A 24,756-nucleotide genomic window follows, 5' to 3' on the forward strand; every position below is an offset into this window, starting at 1 on the left:
CGGCAGCATTGGTCTTCCCAGCTGCCCGTTCCTCTTTCTTGGCTTTCCTGCTCAGATGTGCATGAGCCAAGACATGAGCACCGCTTGCCCCCTGTATCATCCACACTCTCTTCCATTCCAGCTGCCTTTCTGCCTTGGCGCAGGCCCACTCTTGAGATCCAATAGATGTCCATCTCTTTTACTCTTGATGTTGGTCTGTCTTCCTGATCATTGTGGCCACAGTAAAAATCCTAAAAGGCTGTTGGCTAGGAAGCCTTTTACTTCACACACACACACACACACACACACACACACACACACACACACGCACATGGACACAGACACGGACACACACACACACACACACACACACACACACACACACACACACGCCCCTTCAGTTTTGTCCTCCCCGAACCTGGCCTCATTCTCTTCAACCTTACTGTCTCTCTTCCTCTGCAATCCCCCATCGCATTCCCGCATCTCAGCTGTGCTAAAGCCCTTAGGGTCCTCCATCTCCCACCCCATGGTTAGAATATGCTGATCTCTCAACTCCGAAAACCCTTTCCATAAAAGTTTTCCTCCTCCTTCCCAAGTCAAGACCCAAGCTAAAGGCTGCCCGTCCATGAATCGTTTCTCCAAGTCTACCAAGGAGAAGCGATCAGTGTCTGGAGCTCCGTTTAGCCTCTGCCCGCCTAGCTCTCCCTGTTCCTCAGCATGACCATCGTCCTTCCAGTTCAGGGGAATCAGATCGCGTGAGGACAAGGGCGTTGCATGGTTGTTGTTGCTTGCAACCTAGGTTCTTAGCGCAGAGCTCTGAAGGCTGAGAATAACTATAAAGAGAGGACTGGAAACACTGGAATAGGACAATACAAATGAGAAGCAGGGGTGTTTGAGACTAGAGAGGAAATAATGGGCGGAATAGCGGGACAGGGTTCCTCAGAACACAGTCTTGAGCTGCCTCCAGAAACGATCAGTTCTGGAATGCGCGCACAGGAGGGCCCAGAAATCTACAGCCCAAGCCAACACAGAATGCTGCATGGAGAGAGGGTGGAGCTAAGGAGTGGGTGCGAAGACCACAGCATCCTTCAGAAAGCTCAGGGAGCTGGGAGGGCTTGGGATGCTGGCAAGGGGCAACCACTGGAAACCTGGAGCATCATATCGATACGGCCAAGGAAGAGATTTAGGTGCGGTGGCAAATGTTTGGGGAACCTTTAATACTCGATGCCCTTTACTCTCCCTTGGGGGACTTTATACTGAAGCGTAGCCGTGGAGGCTCCTGCCCTGGGCCATTTAAGCCGGGATTGGTGGGAGAAGGTCGCACACAGAGGATGAGTTCATTGTCTTGGGGTCTTGTTGTGATCACAGGCTATGAAAACAGAAAGTGTGTACTGAAAATGAGGTCATGGCTGTGTCTATGGACTATGGACCATAGCTAACCACATGGATAGTCTTTCAAACTGATTTGTAGAAGGAATTGGGAAAATCTTGAAGAATTAGGCTCGAAAGGCCTCAACTCTGTAAGCAGAGCTAACTGTGTGATTCTGGTAAGAGCCCAGAAGACAAAGACTGCTGGGGGGGGAGGGGGGACGTGGACAATGAGGCTTAGATGTGTGCGTGAGGATTCAGATGGAAACGGAAGCCTTCTCAGGACTGCCACTAGAAGCCACCAGTTTGCATTTGAGGAGCATCAAGGCCTATGCCATGTTGGTGCCAATGTGGGCTGAAACTTTAGTCTGCGGCACCAGGGTACAGGGTCTGAGGCTGATGCAACCCTGGAATGCATAGGTCTCGAGCTACGAGGACATGGTCAGTGGTGGGAGGTGGGTGGTGGGTATCCCCCAGCAGTACCCTGGGCCTGGACATAACGCAAGCCTCTGCCTGATGCTGGGCCTGCACTAGGGACTTCAGATGACATAGTCAGACATAGTCAAACTCTTCCTCCCTGGCCCATTCATTTTGTCACTCTAGAAGCAGGTACAGTGACCTCTCACCTGACCTTAGTTCTTGGAGTAGTTTGGTGTTTAGATAACTGTTCTGGTTGGCATTTCTGTGGAGAGATAGCTACAGACAGTCTTACCACAGACAAAATGCCCTGCCTCCTCGGCCGGTTTGAAACATTGTCTCCTGTTGAAGTGAACACAGTATCTTCAAAAACAATGGCCTGGGGTTCTTTGTCATTTACTATAAAAACTCACCTGAGAAGAAAGAGCCAATAGCAGGAACCCTTCATGTCTACCTTCATTTTCAAACTGTTTCCTCTTTTCTTTCACATAAAATGCTGGAGGGGAGAAACGATGTTCCAGTATATCCAAAGTCCCAAGGCAACTCAGTGTTCTAAACAGAGATGGCCTTGGTTGAGCTTCGGTTGTTAAGTAGCACAAACAGTAAAAACCCAGAGACAGACATTGGGGTTCAAGCTGAAGATCAGGAAATCAAAGCAGCCAACCACTAGAGAGACCATTTACCTCTATTAAATCTTCAGACCAAAGGGCAAGATCCTGTCTCCAGGAATCCCCAAACTCCACACTCCACTGAGCTCCTGTCTCTTCCCCTTTATATTCCTCTCTCTGTCCAGCCATATTGCTCCTGTCTCCACCTCCCCGGTGCTGGGATTAAAGGTGTATAATCCCAAATTCTGGGATTACCTTTGTGTGAGTTCTGTTTCTCTCTTAGACAGATTCAATTTTGTGTAGCCCAAGGTAGCCCACGGTGACCTTGAATTCACAGAAATCCATCTGCCTCTGTCTCCTGAGTCCTGGGATTAATGGTGTGTGCCACCACTCCCTGGCCTGTATGGTTGACTAGTGTGGCTGCTTTGCCCTCTGATCTCCAGGCAAGCTTTAGTTATTAAAACACACATAATATATCACTACAACAAGGGTTGTAATTCTTAAAGCCACTATAAGTTCATATGCCACGGGAATAACATGATAGATTAAAATTGGAATCAGCAAAAGATTAAAAATGAAATCATCACAGGATCTAACAATTACACTTGTGGGGTTTATCAGAAAGACTTCAGCTGGTCCGTGGTGGCACACACCTTTAATCCCAGCACTCAGGAGGCAGAGGCAGGCAGATTTGTGTGAGTTTGAGACCAGCCTGGTCTACAGAGCTAGTTCCAGGACAGTTAGGGCTGTTCCACAGAGAAACCCTGTCTCAAAAAATCAAAAAGAAAAAAAGAAAAGCCCTTAAATAATGATTAAAGAAATAATTGCACACCCATGCTTATGGCCATACTTTTCAGAACAGCCAAGATACTGAAGTACCCTACATGTCCACATTCAGAGAATGCATTAAGAAAATGGGTACTTTGTGCCCCAGAATTCCTTCAGCCTTGCTGTGGTTTTGTCTTAGGGTTTCTATTGCTGTGAAAAGACACCATGACCGCAGCAACTCTTCTAAGGAAACATTTAATTGGGGTGGCTGGCTTACAGTTTCAGAGGTTTTGTCTATTGTCGTCATGGCAGCATTCTGGCAGACATGGTGATATCATCGCTGAGAGTCCTACATCTTGTAGACAACAGGAAGTCACCTGTCTGTCACACTGAGGGAAGCTTGAGCAAGAGAGACCTCAATGCCCGCCCCTACAGTGACTTCATCCAACATGGCCACACCTCCTAATAGTGCCACTCCCTTTGGGGGACATTTTCTTTCAAATCGCCACAGGTTTGGATGTGACATGTCCCCCCACATGGGTTCATATGTTTGCACACTTGGTCTCCAGCCGATGGTGCTGCAGAACCCATAGGAAGCAGGGCCTTGCTGGAAGAAGTGAGTCACTGGGGGTGGGCCTTACAGGCTAATAGTCCAGTCCACTTCCTGTTTGTCATCTGTTTCCGGGAGTTGTCAAGCTCTACCACCTGCCTTCCCCACTGTGAACTCTAAGCCAGAGCAAAACTTTTCTCCCCTAACTGCTTCTTGTCAGAGCTACAAGAGCAGCTGATCCACTCTAGGAGGGAGTCACGGCATATCACGGCAACATAGTTGACGCTAACTCTTGTTAAAGGGAATGAGCTGTCTGCAAAAAGATGAATCTATGTAGCTTTGCTTACATCTGAAGTATTCAGACTCTGAGAAGATGCAACATGGTTGTGAGGATGGGGCCAAGCAGAGGCTGGGGAGGGTGGGGGGTAGATTAGTTTCAGTTTTGCAAGAGAACCAGGAATCTGGTGCATTTAACCTGACTGCCTGTAATGCTGACAGTGGGTTAGATGAAAACCTGTGTGAATTGTTACCACAATATTTTACAAATAAATGCATGGGACACTAATGGGAACCACTACTTCTGAACCTTTAGCAGAGGTGAGCCCAGGGAGTCGTTAGTTGTGCTGGTACCAGGCAGCCCTGAGGCCTTCTTCATATGAGAGGCAATGAGGTTCTCAAAGGAGCCATCAGTAGGAGCCCAGCACGTTGTTAGAGATGGTGGCTTCACTTCCCACTTGGTTCGCAGTCTCTGTTTTGCTTCTACTGCTGTTTTGGTTCTTGCCTTTGACCGAGTTTGGAATGAGGACTCCATGGGCCGGTAAGAGTGGGACTGCCTGGCTGAACCTGCTAGGTTCCAGTGGCTTGCTTATCTAGGCTCCATCTGACCCAGCCTGCTCTCACGAGAGCGAGAATGCCTTCCAGGCAGCGCCTGTATTCAGAGGAACCAGGAGCTTGCAAAGTACACTGATATAGATTCACCTTCACTGGGACCCTCAGAGGTGACTCCACAGGGGCTGGCCACATAAATATAAACACATTATTGCAAAATGCGAAATGGAAACCGTGGCCTTCTTAATGTCTTTCTGGGCCGTGACATATATTTGTGAAAATGTTTACTGTTTCTCCTTCTTCAGCTGCTGGGTCAGTTAGCAAGCACAACTGTGCCCAGAGCCCCAGCTAGTCACCCAGTTGTTCAGCCAGTGTGTGTTAGGACTGTCTCCTAACCGAGCATCTCCACTGACGCAAATAATCCCAATCAGACCAAATCAAATCAAATTAAAAGATACCCAGGTTTAATTAGATACCTGTGCTCTCAGGTGGCCCGAGGGGTGGGGGGACAGAAAGTCGCCAAGGCAACCACAGAATAGGAAGAGGGAAGAGCACATGATTATATTCTAGGGACCAGTTTAAGGAGCCTGTGGTCTTGACCTTCCCTGGGGAGGGGTCAAGGTTTGATGGACTGGGATTACATTCCAGACTGTTTGTATAAGAAGTGACAGGAAGCTGAGGTGATACTTATGACCAACATTTTAGGCTCTCTTTGGAAAAGGGGGCATCAAGTCAAGTCTGGCTACATCCTGCAGGCATGGAGCAACCTTGGAGAAGAGAGAGCTGGGTGTTGGTGGGTTCACGCTCAGAGAAAGGTGTGGCTGGAGAGGCATCCTGTTTTCTGTCATCCCACAGACACCAGGCATCTGTTTCTTGAGGGAGATGACTAGGCAGTGACTAGGAGAAAAAAATATTGTTATCGCCCAAGATGAGGAGCAGGTAGGCCCTTAATTGTGGCATCTTGGAAAACCGGAGGGTGGAAGGTCCTGTCTGCTGAACAGACCAAGTGTCCTGAGTAGGTGCCCACGTGAGCCTGGAGAGATGGTACCAGCATGGGTGTCCCAGGAGCTTGCCAGCTGAGGGTGTGGTGAGGATTACCGTGTGAGGTCCTGTCCATCGAGGTTCAAGAGGCCTAGCAGCTAGCTGTTTGAGGAGTACTCTGTCCCCTGGGGAGAGCGGGGCAGGTTTGGGGACATTAGGGTCCCCTGGTGTGGTGGCAGGAAGACAACTGTCAGCGTGTGAATGGAGAAGGGACCTCAGAAGGGAGAGGTAGGGTAGGTACCCCCCCAGTGGAGGAGTTTGGACTGGGAGGTGGTGGTTAAGGAGAAAGGGCCTGCCATAAAGCAGCTCAAAGGGGCTCAGGCCCATAGGGGAACATGGGGTGGCCCTGAGGCGAGTAAGGACAATGAGGAGAAGGGAGGGCCAAGATAACCTGAGTTCAGTAGAGAGCTTGATTAGCTGTTGTTTGATGAGTCGATTGGCCCTCTCCACCTTTCCCAAGGATTGTAGATGATAGGGATTGTGGAATTTCCATGAGATGTTGAGAGCTTCAGACACAAGCTCCATGACCCTGGAAGTGAAAGCCGGCCCATTGTCCATCTGGATGGTCCATGGGATGCCAAACCTGATTTACCACATCTGCCATTTCCCTGGAGACCGGAAACACTTCTATCCATCCTGTAAAAGTGTCCACAAGTGTTAAGAGATGACAAAGTTTTTTAAGAGTAGGCATATGGGTGAAATCAACCTGACAATCTTCACCCGGTCAGAATCCACACAGCTGGTGTAGAGACTGACATATGTGGACAGCCCCCTGTGGGTTGGCCTCAGCACACATCTGGCAGGAGGAATAAACCTGTGAAACACAATCTCAGAGATGGGTGGGGTCAAAGAGGGGCTCCAGGAAGCAGAACAAAGTTTTGGGGCCTATGTGTAAGGTCTGGTGGATGTCTGAAATGATTGACAATGCCTGGTCTTGAGGAAGGATGAGATGGTTATTTAAATAGGACCATCCATCCTTTGTTTTTGTGCCCCCCCTTTTTATGAGCTCATTCCTCTCTTTTGATTGATAACAGGGCTGATAGGAGGGAGTTACTTCTGTGGAATCTGAGGAGCTGGAGGCAAGACCCGCGGGCCACTGAGTCAGCCTTGGCATTGCCTAAGACCACTGGAACCCTGGAGGACTGGTATCCCCAACAGTGAATAATGGCTACTTCTGCAGAGAGCTGGAGGGCCTCCAAGAGTTTGGCTATAAGGGGTCTGTCAACTATGGGAGTGCCCTTGGTAGTGAGGAAGCCCCTTTCCTTCCAGAGTACAGAATGAGTGTGGACTATCAAGAAGGCATGTTTAGAGTCAGTGTAGATATTAGCCCCTTGGCCCTTGGCTATCTGGAGTGCTCTAGTCAAGGCAAGTAATTCAGCCTTTTGTGAGGAAGTTCCCATTGGCAGGTAGGTCGCTTCGACTATGTCAGTGGAAGTGACCACTGCATACGCTGCCTGTCGGTTTCCTGATTTATCTATAAGTGGACTTCCATCAACAAACAGGGTGAGCTGGGGATCTGTAAGTGACTGGTCTAGAAGAGCCTGTGGAGGTGAGGTTAAAGCTTCTACAGCCTCTGGGCAAGAGTGAGAGGAGGTACCAGAGGGGAGGGAACAGGAAGGAGAGTTGTAGGGTTCAGGGCAGGACTGGAGGCCAAAGTAATTTGAGGATTTTCTAGAAACAGTAAATGAAAAGTCTGGACTCCTGAAGGCCCAAGGAGAGAGAGAGGAGTGTCTCAGAAGGCCTGAGAGGTGGTGAGTGGAATATACCAGGATTGGCCTAGGCAAGGTGATCTTGAGAGCCTCCCAAGTGAGTTCAGCTGCTGCTGCCAGGGCTCTCGGGCATGGCTGCCGCCCACAGATGATGAGGTCCAGCTGTTTGAATAAAAACACAACACCCTGAATCGAAGGCCCAGCCTGTTGGGCTAGAACTCCAGCGGCCACTCCTGACCTCTCATCCGTATATAGAGAAGGCAAGGTTTCGTGGGGTCTGGAAGAACAAGAGCAGGGGCTGTTAGAAGGCCGTCTCACAGCAGAGAGAGAAAGCAAGCTGAACACGGCTAACAGCTTGCACCTGGCCAGGAGCAAGTTGGGTGGGTGGGTGTAGGAGAAGGAGAGGAGACACAGAGAGCACCTCAAACAGTGCCGGTGTAAGGAGAATGAGCTGAGGGGACTTTGAGCTGGAGGGAGTTTAGGGTTGGGGAGGAGGTGAGAAGGCTGGGGGGGGGGGGAGGCGTGTAACAGGTACTTGCGCCTGAGGAAGCCTGGTCGCCAGCATGTGCTTTGATATGCTAATAGGCACCACAAGTAGTCAGACGTCCCTTCTGCCCGAGGTAAGGGAAAAGACTTCTTTTGGCAGAGGGACCCTGGGTTCCCAACTTCCTGAAGAATGAATGAAGGCTTTTATCTAACTACCAGAAACCCTCCTGTAAGTAAGTCCAGGTTGAGTCCATTTCTGGATATCTGGGCGGCTTTCTGGAGTTGGGACTTTTCTTTGGACCTGACAGCTTCCACCTCCGAATCTTAGCAAAGCTAACGATCTTCAGTTGACATAGTTTTCCTCGTTTAGCTTTTTGTAGTCTTTCATCTTTACTTTGGTCTACCCAAAACAGAAAATCAGTGTCTACCAGGCAGCAAGGTAAGGACCCCCCCCCTCCCCGCGGGTAGGAAGTCTAGGATGGAGGAAGATGGCTAGGAACTCCAGAGGAGAAAATCCAGGGGCGTGTGGCCGTTTTTGTAATTCCTGGTCAGTAGATTGCTTTTGGAAAAAAATAAACAGCACTCCTTTTTGATAACCTTTACTTATTTTAACAACATACTACATATTAATTATAGACTATTTTAAAACTAAAGATAATCAAAATTCAAAAGCGAATTTTCTATTAAAAATATAACCATTTTGGTTTTTGGATTTTTTCTCTGATGTTTATATTATTATATTATTCCATGATGTTAAATATACTTCTATAGATTTTTTTTTCTTTCTTTTGGGTTTTTCTAGACAGAATTTCTCTATTTAGCTCTGGCTGTCCGGGAACTCACCCTGGTAGACCAGGCTGGCGTCAAACTCAGAGATCCCCCCTGCCTTTGCCTTCTAAGTATAGGGATTAAGGGTTTGTGCCACCACTGCCAGGCTATAGATCATATTTAATGACTGCTTAGTATTTTATTTTATAAATACTAAGTCTATTGAACTAAAATTTTGTTTGCTTATTTTTCTATTATATCTAAATTTCACAAGACAAAAATCCATTGAGGCCATATATCCCTGTATAACTTTGATTTCTATTTAAGATAACTGAAAAATAAAACCTTCAGATAAAGAATAAGTAGATTCTTGGTGAAGACAGGGGAAGTCGGGCAATCACATCCTGTTGTCATGTGGTCCCACTCTTTGGCGATGGAGAATATTTTTCATTAAGTACCTTTCCGTTAGCCAAACTCCAGCAGATGCTGTATGTCATAATGAAGAGTTCTGAATGCTGACAGTGACCACATGTCTGTATGGTAGGTTGCCCCAATCCCAATCTGAGCCCCAATCTCCTGGGCTCAGATGCATTTAACCCAGAGAGATGGTTGCGCCTCCGTGTCTAAGCCTCACTGACACAGGACCACCTCCAGAACTGGAAAAGAGCGTGTGGACCAATAGCGCAACACATTATATCTGTGTACAATTCGCTTTGTTCTATGCCTTCTTCCGCGTCTCTCGGTTTGTTTTTAAGCTGCACTAATGCTATTTCTCAAAGAAACAGCGGACCGTACAATCCCATAGCACGCTTCTTTGGCAGTTTTAAAACTCCTAGGCCTTCCGGTAACTCAGGACCTGGTTGCATCTGTGTTTTTTATTTATTTGGGGTAAACCCAATTAGTCTCAAAGAAACCCCTGCCACTTCTGGGGTTAAGCGGCTCTTCCGAAATCCTATGGGCCTTAGGAGAGTGTTTCAGACAGCCCTGAGAACAAGGCCAGAGGGTTTCGTTTGCCCATGGCAGAATGGGTACAAACAGTGGAGCAGGCTGATGTTCAGGAAGGGCTCCCCAGCACCCAGAGGCTGGCTTCAGAGGCCTCAGTTGGCAGCGCAGACTCCTGTGGGTGACCTTAAAGGAAATGAGTGAATCTTGCTGATGAGTTAGCCCTCCTCCTGTTAGCAGCCCAGCCAAGCAAGGACTCCAGGAACCCTTCAAACCCACCAAAGACACCGCAGTCCCCAGGAGGAGGGTGGCTGTGTGTAGTTGAAAAAAATGGAAGACACAAAAGGAATTTCTGACTCTCTCTCCTGAAAAGTGGGGGAGGAACAAACCTTGTGAGTCTTTGTCTCTGCCTAACTCTGCCCCCCAGGCGGCAGCCGCCTCTGGGAGATCCCTTGTGATTAATGTTGGAATAGACTCGTGGAGAAAGTGCTGTACCTGGTCTTCACGACCACCTTGGCCGAGCTGAGAAGATTCCTTCATATTCAACCCGTTCTTTCAGGAGCCATTTCTTTCTTCTTCCTATTTTTTTTTAACACTGACTTAATTTGAAGAATCTTTCATGTGGAAAATAAAGACTACCTAAATGAATCGGAATGCCAGTTTAAAAACATTGGTCTAAAGCAAGGCAATTTGAATAGGGCGTCCTTAAGGCTCAGATAGCTTTATAGCAAAGGGTAAACGATTCAGGGGCAAAATCGAGTATGAAAATGTGTTCTACAAATACAGTTGTGGCACTTAATAAATTCGTAAGTGCTAGCAGTGTGGGTTGGGAAAATGTCTTTAAGTAGGAAAACTGGAAAATGTGGACATCTTCTACCTGGTGAATTGCTCTGTTGTGAAAGATTTATTGACCTTTTGCTTGAGTATCATACAGCTTTCATTATCAGTCCCAAAGCAGGAAACGGTATTTGGAAAAGAGAAATAGTGTCGTATTTCATAGACCAAAGGACCATACGATCTTAGTGTGAGCATCTCATTGCCAGGAGCACGAGTGTGTGGAAAATTACAGGTATAAATTCTGAAGTGTGGCGGTGTTCAATGAGATCCTGGCTACTTGGAGGTCTCATTTTCCCCTTCGGAACTAAATAAGAAAACATTGAGACATCCTTGTAATGCCTGAGAAGTAAGCGCAGTGATGGTTTTGCTCTTCCGGGTCTATTCTTAGAGGATGTGATCGGGTACAGCAAGACTTACGGCATCCTCCGAACCGGTGCGTTTCCTTAGTCGAGTTCAAATAGGTGTCCCCACCCCACCCCACCCACAAACGGGTGGAGAAATGGTTTTAGGGATCGTTGGTGCTGCCCCGTGACAACTGCAACATCGTAAAATTGCAGTTCTCTCTGCAACCATTTGTGGCAGGGAAGAGCAAGCATGGAGAAGAGAAGCCCTCAGCAGAGATTTACAGTGGAAGAGCCTATCAGAGAGGGATTCAGGCAAGAAGAGCCAGAGCTAGCCAGGTCGGAGCGGTGAGCAGACAGCAGAAGCAGAGAGGCCTCGGCCCTTCATGCTCTGAGCCAGAATGGACTGAACGTGTTCTCCCGGTCTTGTCTCCACACCTGTCCTCATTTGCAATGGTCCCTCCCCAGGAGAAGCTCGGTGTTGATCAAGTTAGGAATTCAGGGGTCATTGCGAGGTGACTTCTTTTATGTTTTTACCTCACGGGTCTTTCTGTATGTGTCCCGGCATGTCCTTTAAATACAAGAGGCACATCACAGGTCTGGATGTAAAACTTTGACGCTGTTCCTAGTTCTTTCATTTGGTATTAGCACCCCAGAGTTTCCAGTGTTTATTGGAAACGCCCCTGGAATGATTTAAGAGCAAGGACAGACATTTATTTTCAGGCTTCGTCCTTAAATGGATGGAGACTGAGACACACCGTTCATCTACACCAAACTCAGCGAAGCCTACCACCCCTGGGCTGTACGAGCTCAATGCATTTAGTACAGGGAACTAGAAGACACCAAAATCGTGTCTTTTCTGAGTAGTGAGAAATATTAGCAGTCCCCTAGGGAAGATTAGAAAGGCCAGCAGAGACAGGATCTCCCCAATACCTGAAAAGGGAAAACCAGAGACCCTGCCCTTGACTTCCCTGGTGATTGACTGACTAGCAGAGGAATTGGGGAGCCGAGGCGCAAACAGCAGGGCCAATGGCGAGGCCCATCATTAGACAATTCAGGAAAGTCCAGTAGCCTTGGACAGGCAGCCTGCCGCCTTGCCAAAGCTGCTGCCCATCCACTGAGAGGCGTTCCTGCTCATTTCCTTCCTGGCAGCTCCCTGCCCAGCTCCCCAAGACAGCAGAGCCGGACACATATATCCAGGGAAGGAGGTCCCATGTCCCATTCTTATAGCCTCCCTTGGTTATTTGTGGGACAACCCAACATCCCGACTGATCGGCCCTTTATTACGATGAGACACGCAGAACACACAGCCGTAAAGGGAAGCCTGTGACTCTGTAAGAGATGGCCATTCTCTGGCTTTCCTCTGTATGTGACCTAGATCTGCAAGCAACCACCTAAACCCTTCGCTAGTGACACAGGGTCTTTAAGAGGTGTCATATTGATGATATAACATATTTAATGTTATAAATCAACACACAGTATCAGACCTTTAAATCATTCAGTTTTTATGTTTTCATTAAGGGTGAACATTCTAATGTCAAATTTATGATATCATCTAAGACCTAATATGGCTTAATTCTATTAATAAAAACTAATTTAGAAGTCATTATCCTTTTTAATTACAGATTTTGATTTAGATTGCTCCTGCTCTCCAAGCCGGAAAATGGCCGGCGCCATTATGCCATTGGTCCAAAGCTAATATTGTTCTTTATTATTATTAACACTTTTATAAAGTACCTGGTGGGAAAGGCTGATTAAAAATAACCTCCCCAGAACTCCCCATGTGGCCCCATGATTTGGCCCAAGTTAATCCTATCAGAAATCAGTGATGATATTTAGCCCCAAATGAAGCCATTTTGCTAATCCTGTCCCCTGATCACAGTGTTTAGCCTCGATAACGCCTATCGAAGACACCTTAAACTAGATAACCGAGCATCCTCCTCTTCTGTGTCCCAGGAGACCTCTGCTGGTCTCTTGAGCCTGACACTGGGCACGTGATTATCCCTGGTTCTTTCTGGAACTGCCCAGTTTTGACATTACGTTCCTAGCTGCACCATTGCTCAACTGTGGGTTCATTTTTCAGTTTCTATAGCTTCCGGTCTGCCAGGTCTGGGGCACCAGACACCATCTGCTTCTTGACCTTGGCATTGATAGGAAGGATGCAGAGCTGCCGAGTGCCCAACTGTGTGAGCATCGTGAGGCTTGGGGACATAGGAACGCAGTATAGGACAGAGGAGATGGAATGTCATGCCTCCCACCCAACTGGTTGTTCGTGTGGAATGAGGCTTCCGAGTCCGCTCAGTACCCCCCCCCCCAGAAGGCAGCTGCAGCTCAGCAGCAGATGAACAGAACACTCCCAGACCTTGGGAGCTAATCAGCCTGTTGCCATAGTCACTAAACACTTTTGGTGACAGGAAAAGCCCGCGTATTTCACGGTGAAATCAAAGTATAGACAAAGTGTACTTAACCAAGCTCTGATTCCGGTCACAGAAGCTGTTGATCCCAATGGAAAAGGATAAAAAAAAAAAAAACCGGCAGTAGCCAGAGGTGGCTGACTGTGCAGCTGCCGAGGGAGCCCCCGAGGATTTTCCCCTCCTGCTGCCTGCTACGTTAAGAACAGCAGGAAGCGAGTTTCAGACGAGTATGGACATTGGGACCAGGCTCTTTTCTTTTCAAGAGTCCTCAGTACCGTCCATGCCTTAAGACAATCAAAGAAATAACCAAGCAAGAAGGTCGAGGCATCTTGAGGAGTTTATTCACCTGACGCTTATCAAATTAAAGGCTAAGGCACTTTGATTTGCTTCCTCGCTCTTTGTCAAGAGAACTGCACAGTTGTAAATGAAATACAAGTTCAGCTCTGGGTAGCTGAATCTTCTGGTCTCAGAGGGAGGCAAAGAGGGCCGATCCTGCGTGTGTGCACAGACACAAACTTGGTGACAGGGACACAACAGGTTGTGGAGAACAGCAACATTACTCAGATACATTAACACAAAAATATATTCCTAAGAAATTCTCCTGTATCTTTATATCACTCAGTGTGCAAGTCCACTAAAGAGCCCAACAAAATGTGCCATATCTATTTCTTTAGGAGTCCTCTTTCCCTAGAATGCCAACTCTACAAGGTCAAAGAGAAGGTTCAGCCGGGCGGTGGCGCACGCCTTTAATCCCAGCACTTGGGAGGCAGAGGCAGGTGGATCTCTGTGAGTTCGAGGCCAGCCTAGTCTACAGAGCGAATTCCAGGACAGGCCCCAAAGCTACAGAGAAACACTGTCTTGAGAGAGAGAGAGAGAGAGAGAGAGAGAGAGAGAGAGAGAGAGAGAGAAGGTTCTAATTCCTTTTCTGTTCCTGGTGGCTGGCACATCACCCTGCCTCGAGGATGGGAATAATTGTTCATTGTTTGGATAAAGGGTGAATAAATAAATAAAACAGGGGCTGCCCGTCATTATAAGGATGTTTCCGAACCTTTGGCTTTTCAGTTTAGATTCATCTTCCACATGAAATACCCGAGTCTTTTCCATTCACGTTTGGACTGAATTCCCACCTGTATCAAATGACACTAAGGTCCTTTGTCTAGTCACCTGGACATTGCCATTGAGTCAGTGGTTTTTCAGTAGGAGTTCCTGTCTGCAATCTGCTTCACACACACACACACACACACACACACACACACACACACACTACTAAGAGCAGCAATGTTTCCACTTAGAGATAATAGAATTATAAAGGGGGGGGGGCAAGAAAATCACATTATTTTGATGGAAGTTTCCCATAAAATAATTGAATAGAGATCCTCGAAGAGAGATGCATTATATTAAAAAACATACCTTCTCCCATTTACCTTCAACCAAGCTACCCTGGCAAGATGAAAGAATTAGAAGAATGAACTTGTACAGGCTAAGACTTCCACACAAGTAACTGGCCTAATGTAGTCACTGGTTTCTGCGTTTGCTTTCAGTTAAGAATAAGCTGAGTAATTACATCAAAAGTGCATTCTCCTAACTTTTTGAGGCTCAGACTTGCCCCTCCTAACGTTCATAACTCCTTCCTCTTGGCATGCTACGGACACATTTCCCGTGTCCCGGGGAAAGATGTTGCCAAAAATAAAAGATGGATTGGTCTTCACTCGTCCTGAGTGGACGACAATGAGAAACGCTTGACCGTAAAGACATTGGCCACGTTAAAAGCCTTCTGACTTGATGGAGTCATTCGAGCTTAAATGCTGAAAAGGAGGAAGGCACTGACAGCCCATCCTCCGAGGCAGCCTGGACCCAGCTTCCAGCTTTGTCAGTCATTTCAAGCGGATATAAACAAAAACAGTGTTCAACATCTCCACCCCCAGAGAGCAAGAGGCCAGCTGTACTTCTAAACTTAAACAATCCCGTGGAACCTTCTCTTCCCCACTGAGGCCAGGATGCAGAGAGCTCACCACATTGTGCCGCTGACTTCCCAGGCCGAATTCCCCACAGAACAGACCACTGAGCACTGAGATAGTCTCCAGCCTTCATAGCGATTTCAGTTTTGAAACATTGCCAAAGTGATAGTTTTAATAGTTGAGCCTTTTCTCAGCGAGTGATAGAGATGGAGAAAGACCTCCCTCTGTGTTTGGGTAAAGCTTTCTCTGAGCGGTCCCTACAGGGCAGTTTTATAAGGAAGGGAGTGGAACTGGCTAACACTTAGCAGTTAGGAAACGAAAGCCCAGAGAGAGGAATGGTTCGCCCCAAGGTCTCCCAGGCAGTAAGCAAGAGACAATGTATCCGAACCCAACTTCTGGCCTCCAAGGATGCTGTTTTTTCCACCTCGTTGTGTCCTGTTGGCCTGATGCCAAAGCTTTCCTGGGTTGGCTTCAGGGGATGCTGGTGTCCCAGCGTGGTGCCTCTGCTGAGGTGTTGCTGAAGCCCTGGCTCTCAGATTCTGGCCACTTTGTCAGACAGCTCCCCTGTGCACTAACAGATATTTCCGGTCTCTGTACTTTGCATCTGTACGGAGCTGACTCATGTGGGTAATTCCATGAGGTTTAGTCCAGCTGAGGCCTCCAGGGAGCTGGTCCTTTTGCAGACAGACACCAGCAACAAGGGCCTTGACTTAACTGTGCACTGGCTATGTGAATGTGCGCCAGACACTCCACACAACACCATCACTTGCTGAGTTCATTCAGATCTCCCAGGATTCAAAGGGGTGGCAACTATCCGCCTTTCCCCTTGCTGAGAAAGGCCTAGAAGTTTTGGTGACATGCCCTGTTGGGGAAGATGATCAGGGAGCACAGTCTGTGCCTTGTGGATTCACGGTCCAAACATTTAAACCCTGCACAACCACAGTGGCCCACCCCTTCCTAGCAGAGGTACAGAAGTCAAGCACACTATGAGCCATTCCAGAGAATGTTGACTTGCAGAGCGATAACGAACTTGCCTTGGCTCTGGGCCTGCCTCCCAGGTAAGACATGTCTGAAAAGAGATGTCCTCTTAGCTCTTTAAAATAATTGCATTGTTCCTCTGGATAATTCATCAGACCTGGGAATAGAGACAAACAGCAGAGTCCCCAACCACCTGAAACTAAAGACAAGCCCTTCTGATGCTTACTGTTCACGGTCAACCTTCCTCTGAGAGAGGAAGAAAGAATAAAGAAAGCACATTATACTGTCAGAGGTCAGAAGGAGAACTTTAGAGCCTGCATCTCCAACACTCACAGGTGTTTTCACTGAATCATCCTTGGCCTTTGGAAATAGCCCACGCATGAACTGGGGGAGGCGAGTCACGCCTGTGAACCCAGCACTTTGGAGGTAGAGGCAGGAGGATCATGAGTTCAGGATCACCTTTGGTTGCCTAGCAAGTACAGCCTAGGCTTTGTGGGGCCATGTTTTAGAAAGAGGAGATGCCCCTAGTAAGAAGATCAGCCTCACTAGGCCTTCATTTTTCTCTGGTCCCCAGTACCCTAGAGACCCTGGCCTATCAGAATCGTGAATCTCACAGCTGTTGTTTTCTCTATACCTGACCTTGCTTTGCCCCCCAGGTAGCTCTCTGAGCACAAGCTGAAGGAAGGGCAGGAACGCTTACTTACAGAAAATTTATTAAAGGAGCTCTCCCAAGGACCAGCAGGCTATGGGGGCTGTAGGCTCAGATCTCAGCCCATCAGCTGCCTCTAAAGGGCTAGCCTCCTGGTTTGATAAGGACCACGATGAGCAAGCTTACCACAAGCCAGGCAGAAGCAGCCTCTTTGGCCCCGCTGCCTGTCCAGTGAGTCTCTGAGGCAGCAATCTTGGCGGTTTGTCTTTCCATCCGAGCTTTCTTCAGTGCACAGGGCTGCAGACGAGAAGCACGTGGTCTCTGGGTCACCTTTCTCTCCTCCCCCTTCATGGCTCCCAGTGCTCATCCCTGCAGCCAAAAGACCCATCTGTGGCGTAAGGACAAGGAGCACAGTGAGTCTTCTGCAAACTGCGGGTGGTTCACCTTCTGCAGGGTGGCAACAGTTTATTCCGGCCTTGGAAATTACCTCGTACCCCTGCACATACAATTAGCAAAAAATCTCCAACTTCTCCTCCTCCTCCAGTTGGCCTCTTTTATATAAGCATGATGCTGGCTGGGGGTCTTTTACCAGTCTGGGCCCACCAAGACAACCCAGTGAAGTGACCTAGCCAACCCAGGCAAAGTGAGGACAGCTGTGTGATTGGAAGTCTCTCGGCCACTTTCTAGTTCATTCCTGCTTTACTTACAAACGTGACCCAGCAGTAAGTCACGTGTCCTCCCATCGAGGTCTCTTGGAAAATATATATAAAAGTAGTCCCCAAGCACCAGCTGCAGTAGGGCATCACAATATGTCTCCAGAATTCTATAGCCAAGGCAGTCTATCTGAATCCATTATTATTACTGATAATGACTTCCCTGGTCAAGTCTAGATCAGAGCAGCAGCAGGGCTGGAAGCTTCCCTCTGAACGACTCCTCCACCCAGGCACTAATGTGAGGATTAGTCTCTCAGTGCCCGGCAGAGTATTCGCAGGTCACTTAGAACCTCAGCCCTCAGAACCACAGACTCAGAAGACAAGTCTGAAGTGGCAGCCAAGCCGTGAGCTTGTAGAGCCCTCTACAGAGGAGATGGGAGAATTCGCAGTGCCTTGGTTACTCATCCACTGGGTCCTGCAGGCCTTGAGGCTGAGCAGCCGTGAACAGAGGCGTTGCCCTTGGGAAGCGGCCACTTTGGTCAAGCTGTTTCTCTGGCTCCTTTGTTTTCTGTGCCTCTGAACGCCTCGGGCTTAATCACCACACCTGTTGTCAACTCAAAGTGCTCGCTTAAATGACTCAATCAGATCGTGCCACGGGCTACCACTTCCATTTATTATGATTTATTGCCTGTTCAGCACCAACGTGCAGGGGTACCTTCGACAAAAGACACGCCTTGAAAACGTTTTTCCTTTCTGCTGGGGGGGGGGGGGGCTCAGAATAACAGCGACCGCTGGGAGGAAGGGAACGATCATCCGAGCTGCAGAGGGTCAGCGGCTAAGGACAGCTAGAGAAGGAGGTTTAATTTTCCAGTTGACAAAGAACAGAATTCTTTTATTGTGGCTGGTCCTTCAGCTGACCTAGAACACAGCGGTGTGATTAAAGAGAGGGGACTCGTGGCTTTCACAAACTCGGGAAGCCATTTGTCACCGCTCCGTGAAAGCGCAGAAGGCGGGAGTCGGGCGTTTTCATCTTTTGTCCCGCACGGAGCCTCCACAGGGCACTTTAGGGGCTGGATAAATGGTTTTTGAACTGAGTCATGCTTGAGAGACACAACTACTTACTTTTCCCGTTACTAACAACATCTGCAATTTAGGACCTGACGTTGGCGGTTGGGGGCGAGGGTTGTTGTTTTAACTCTTTGGTCAGTTGCTTTGTGTGTGGGCGGAGGTGTGGGTGTGGCGCACTGTATGTATAAGCGGAAGGGAGACCCTGTCACCGGTGCTGAGATGGGGGGGGGCCTGGATTCCACCACCCTGAGCGATGCTCTGAATGCACCATCTGAGTGATCTTCTTTGTTCTGCTGAGCAGGAATTACGTTGAGTTTAGAAGCCCCCTAAGTAAACAACATGCTCTCTTTGGGGCTTAGAAATAAAACTTAGCAAGAGAAGCCTCAACTTTCTCAATTTTCGTTGACGTTGGTGGTATTTTTGGTCTGTCTATTTGTATATTTGTTTGCATTGGTTTCTTGAGACAGGGTTTCTCTGTGTAGACCTGGCTGTTCTGGAGCTCACTCCACAGCCACTTCCTGATGAGATTCAATTTCGTGCGCAATCTATTCTGCATGCAGCAGCCACATTGGCCTCCTCTTTTTGTTTTCGGCAGGTGTGTAACACAGTGGCTTTCATTAGGCTATCTTATACAAGCATGGATAGCGTTGTATCTCGATCATATTTGCTTCCATCCACTGTCCTCCCTTGAACTCCAACCCTGTGCCCTTCCTTTTCCCAAATAGTCTCTCTTTTGCTTTTCTGTAAAATACATAAATAGATTGGATAGATATTTGATAGATAGACTGATTGATTGATTGATCGATCGATCGATTGATTCTGCATAAGAGAAAAAATACAAACTTTGTCTTTCTTCCCCCATTACTCAGTCTTGTCTCCCACGTCCCCTTCTTTAGACCACTTTATTCTCTATGGTCATACTTTCTACTTTCATGTCTGTATTCAAGTACCTGCTTGTTGCCACCTTCCCCACCTCTACCCCCATCTAGATGGGAACCCACACTCCACTGCCTAAGCTTTATTTTTCTTCTTTGTCCCGATTCATATCAGACTTCCCATCAGTCCCTACTTGCATATTAATTTTCTACCTTTTGCACTATGGCGGGAGGGCCCATGAAGATAGAAATGCCACCATTTCAAGAGTCCATTTTCAGCGTACAGAGCTACATAACACAGAAGGTAGAGGCTGAATTTGTCAAATTTAAAAAGTGAAGTGAATAGAGAAGCTGGGAATTGGGAACGCTGACAGGGCTGGAGAGACAGTGCTGCACTGAAGATCACTGGCTGCCTGTCCAGAAAGCCCGGGTTCCATTCCTGGCATTTCCGTGGAGGTGTGCAACTGGCTGTCAATCTGGTTCCGGGTAACCAGTGCCCCCTTCAGGCTTCCTTAGGTACTACATGTACACATTACACAGACGTACGTGCAAGTAAAACATGCATCCACATAAAAAGGAAAAGGAAAAGGGGAAGCAGATAAGGAACAAGGTTGGCTATAGAAACACACATTGTTTCAGGACAACCGTGCTAAGATATGGTACTGCGGTTTCACAATCTGGCTCTAGACGAAAGGCTTGGCTTCCGCTGCCTGTCTTCCACTTTAAACATGCCAACAATATTTAAAAAGGGGGCACGCTCTTGGTCTTCTGTAGTCATCCTGACAGAGAATCACCCGTTGCCCCTAGAAGTTACTTAGTCTTGTTCCTGAATTCTATCCATGAGCCATTCACTGAGGAGCCGACAGCCTCGTAAGGCGGAGTATTTGAGGAACCCTGAAGGTGGGTGTAAATTTAGTCAGAGGTGGGTGTGTTTTGTGAGTGACTCGCTTCCACTCCCTTCTTTGGCAGGATGCAGCAATGATTGGTCACCATCAGTCCTTGTACCCCGAAGCCAGACACCTGGAGCTAATAATTTTCAGCTCTCTGTCACTTCAGATGGGGCTATATTTCTGTGGTAGAGAACATGATACTTGAAAGGTTTTGAGATTAAAAAATTACCTTTCAGAGAATGAAGTAAAACCTCTTTAATTTCAGAGTCTTCTAACTCTGCAAACTCAGAATTTATCATCAGTTTCAGTGGGCTGAAACTTACCTTGGTCTGTGGTGAACAACTCGGAAGGAAGTTACTAAGCCAAATAGTGGGAGAAACATTGGCTAAGGTGTGACCTGAGTCCTTCGCCTGACTTCATACAGGTTTTCGGTGCTGTTGTTTTTCCCATTTTTAAAAATTGAGGTGCAATCCACATATAAAAACATTGACTATTTTCATGCCTATCTGTAAGGCATTTTTTCACAACTGTAACCCCAGCACTTAGGAGGCAGAGGCAGAAGGATCAGGAAGTCAGTTCAAGGACACACTGAGTTATCTGAGACTTACCTCAGAAACAACAGTAAGAAATAAACAGCCATTGCAATCGTGAACACTCAGCAACCATGGATGCTTGTACCAGGTCAGCGTGACTATACCGAGTCTGCAAAGAATGGACCCACCAACAGTGTCAGGCTTGGGTCGGGGAGGACTAGGGAGCCCTGCCCAACTGCTGAGGTATTTCCTACTGACAGATTCAGGGAAAGAGGAAGTCATTGACTTCACATTGTATCCACCGGTGACCCCACTGGACTCTAAGGGCTAGTCCTCAGGCAGTGATCACTCAGATCCTCCTATTTAGATTGAAAGGGTCATCAGACAAAACCAAACATAGTAAGTGAGGGTGGGGTGGGATGGGAGGAGGGGTTGATGGAAGTGAGAAGGGGAGGAAAGGGTGGGGAGGAAATGTAACTGTTGTGCACTATAGACCTGTATGAAACAGTCAATTAGTAATAACAGTTAGTACTAACGTTAAAGCAACAAAATAACCATTATCACTGATCCAGATACAGGCCAGTCCCACAGACCCTAACGTCACCCTGGCCCCATAGCTAAGCTCCAGGGAACTGTCACTGAGTTTGCCGGTTTGGAGAATGTCAAATAAATGTCAGTTATATACTCTGTCACCTTCTGAATCAGGCGCTCTTTTTCGTTGAACATAAAGCATCTGAGATCCGCTTGTGTTTGGGGTATATGGCTAATGTGCTTCGTTTCACAGGTGAGTAACAGCCCACCGTGTTCATCCATTCCCACTTGATGGACATCTGGGCTCTTTCACTGGTGGTAAAAACTCACCATAAAAATATAAGTCTCCATAAAAACCCACACAAAGGCATTTATGCGAATATAAGTTCTTAGCATACTGAGACAAGTCCGTTGGATGACAAACAAGTGTTTAACTTTTTAGGAAACCAACAAACTACTTCCTTAAGTAGCTATTCATTTTCATACACAGCACAGAAAGGTTGAGCAGCCGTGGTCTCAGTTACCAGTACTGTTGCTTAGTTCTAGCCATAAGGTTGGGACACAAGCACCTCTCCTTAAAGTCCCAACTGAATGGCACTGGCCATTTTCATGTGCTCATCTGACCCACATATCATCTTGGTAAGGGGTCAATTCTTACCTTTTCCTCACTTTAGAAAACTAGGTTTGAACTATCAATCTGATAGCAAGTCCATGTGCGTGTGAACATCATGTGCGCGTGAGCCTCATGGTCCATGTGCGCGTGAGCCTCACGGTCCATGTGCGTGTGAGCATCACGGTCCATGTGTGTGTGAGCATCACTGTCCATGTGCGTGCGAGCATCACAGTCCATGTGTCTGTGAGCCTCATGGTCCATCTGCATGTGAGCATACACACAGTCCATGTGCGTGTGAGCATCACATGTATGTGAGCCTCACGGTCCGTGTGCACGTGAGCCTCACGGTCCATAGGCTTCACTCCATTTGATCCTCACAATCTGGGAGGGAAGTAAAATAGGTTTCAGTTCATGTTGCCCGGAGAAACGGAGGCTGAGAATAGTTAGGTGGCTTGCCAAGTTCACACCAGGAGGCAGAACTGGAGCCAGAAGCAAGGCTTCCAAGTTCACACTCTCCACAGTTGCTGACTTAACCCCTCTCTACCTTCCCTGCCGTATGGCCGCTTTCCCAACTAACTCCCAGCTCCAGAGGGTCTGACCCCGGCTTCACCTGCCTTCTCCGGGGCCCAGCTGCCAGCGAGTGCTTAGGAGATGGTCTATTAACCAACGGTCCCCCTGGCTTTTCTACTACCTCAGAGACTTTTTTAAGACAGAGTCTTTCTTTGTACTCTCTGCTGGTGAAGAACTGGATTCAAACTTACTGCAGTCTTTCTGCCTCAGCCTCCCAAGCCCTAAGTGGCATAAGCCGCTCCACCAGGCGACTAGGGTTCCATTTCTTTGTTGTTGTTATTGGTGGTAGTGGTGGGTTGGTTTGCTTGCTTTTGCACTTTAAGCAGCATTGGAAGCCAGTATCTCTTCCTGAGCTGTTTTTGCTGTTTGGGAAGATTAGAGTAGAAGGGTTTGGCTGTGGGCTCTGGGTTATAGGGTCCTTTGCTCCATTCTCACTTACTAGCTTAGTGGTCCTGGCAAATTTCTTCATTGATTTAGGCTCTGGTTCTCTAAGCAGGGTGGGGAGAGCGGTACCATGGTTCTCAGAGCTCACAGGAGGATTGCAAGGTAACGTCCATGAGGCCCACAGCCAAGTACCAACTTCTAGGAAGCATCCGCTGGGCAGTAGCTCCATCCTTAAGTGCCGGGGCCCACCCTGAAGACTGCCTTTTGGCTCCGGAGGAGCTCACGTGGTGCCTAGGGGCTCACGTGGTGCCTGGGTGAACGTTAAGCTTCAACAAGCAAGTGTAGCCACTTCAGAAGTAAAAACGTTACAACACCAAGTTCACACTCCCAGTAGTGAAGGCTGTAACAACAGCTCCCGATTGGAAACAGTAGATTAGAAAGAGCAGAAATACAATAGAATAATCTATTTGTTCAGAAAATATTAACATACAGATTTCCTATTTATATTTTGTTACAAAAAGTAATGGTTTAATGGACCCAAATCAACCTGCATGGCTTAAGCACCATGCTTGCGAAGCTTTTCTTTACCAAATGACTTTGCATTGCTGATCTTAATTCTATTTCTATTTTTCTCCAATATTCTAAATTAGAAGCAAATGGATTCCAGTATAGCCACATATGTTCTCTAGCTCTAACCACCTGTAGAGTATAGCAAGACGTAGTACCAAGTCCCCGCATCACTCTGCAGGACAATTTCAGCCAGTAAAAGAATGTGTGGGTCAAATTCAGTGTTTCTAATATCAAATGTGAGTATTTTCAACTCAATCCTAGCCCAAGAAGTGGCAGTAAGAATATTTTTAGACATACAGCATTACCCCTGCCTCTAAAAGATCTGTTATTGTCTGTTGAGCCACCCCCCCCATATTCCCAGCGTTTCCACAGCTCAGAGCTCCAGCCCTAACGACTGCCTGAGTCCAGTGTTCAGATAAAAGACATTTCAGAGTCCCCATTAGGAAGAGCAATAGATCTGCTTCTGACGGCCACCTCAGACGGAGTCCGTTCATCGCTCCAGAAGCACAGACGGGTCCCCATTTCTCAGTAAGAACCAGAAAGAGCAAAGGCATCGAGCAGCCGTGGTTAATGGTCGGGAAGCCATTGGGCATCCTTCTCCATTACCCACGGCTGTGCAGCCTTCAGCAAGCCTCTTAGCCTTCATTTCTCAGTCTCCTTTCCCTGTAGTACTTGTCTGTTTTTGTACGTGTGTTGTGAGTTCAGCTCACAGTGCCCGGCGCTCAGGTAGGGTGCCTCTGCCAGAGCTGTACAACGGGTCTGTTTGTACGCATGCTGTGACTTCAGCTCAAGGTGCCCAGCGCTCAGGTAGGGTGCCTCCGCCAGAGCTCCTGTAGATAGATGTTAGGAGTAGTACCAACAGCAGCTATGCTGCTATTCCCTCCTTAATATCCTGAGCTAAAAGACAAGCTCTGCGTCTGAGCTGGGTACCAAATAGCAACCTAGGGATGCAGCCGTTCAGAGGCTGGCCAACCCTGAGGCCAAGCTGGAAGCTCCGAGGCTATATCTATGGTTGAGTAGTAGATGACGGGCTCTCTTTCTCCTACCTCAATCTCCGAGGCCCTTTTGAGAGTCCCCCCACCTCAGGTCTCAGCAAAGGTTCCTATCAGCTCTTCCTCGACTTATAGTCAAATTCTCCACCACGGAGACACAGCTCCAGCTCTCTTCCTTTATGTATCTGTGTGCTCCTCAACTGTAGAGCTATTTCACTGCAGATGAGAGCCGTCTAGGCAAACAGGTGCTGGTTTACCACAACAGGCAGTGTATCCCGAGCAGATCAGATCCTGGGCTACTACAGTTTGGGTGGTGTTTCATAAAACGAGATGTTGAAATACAGTTCCCATGTACAAGAGGTTTACAAGGGGGTTTTTGTATGTGTGCATGCATGCCTTCCTATGGAGATCATAAGACAGCTTTGTGAAGTTGGTT

At 47.7% G+C, this 24,756-nt stretch overlaps 1 protein-coding gene and 1 long non-coding RNA gene across 4 annotated transcripts in view; one reads left to right on the forward strand and one right to left on the reverse strand.

Annotated features, from left to right (window-relative positions):
• Magi2 (membrane associated guanylate kinase, WW and PDZ domain containing 2) overlaps positions 1 to 24,756 on the forward strand; it is a 1,234,898-nt gene that overhangs the window by 1,203,458 nt on the left and 6,684 nt on the right. The window lies entirely within an intron of this gene.
• On the reverse strand, positions 5,084 to 8,308 carry LOC126500143 (uncharacterized). The gene is made up of 3 exons (XR_007591259.1): positions 7,326 to 8,308; positions 5,951 to 6,088; positions 5,084 to 5,415 (listed from the first exon to the last, which is right to left on the reverse strand). It is a non-coding gene; the product is annotated as an uncharacterized lncRNA (long non-coding RNA).

This window comes from Alexandromys fortis, unplaced genomic scaffold (assembly GCF_014885135.2).
Source record: "Alexandromys fortis isolate MF-2015 unplaced genomic scaffold, M_Fortis_MF-2015_v1.1 scaffold_38, whole genome shotgun sequence".
Classification (NCBI taxonomy): Eukaryota; Metazoa; Chordata; class Mammalia; order Rodentia; family Cricetidae; genus Alexandromys; species Alexandromys fortis.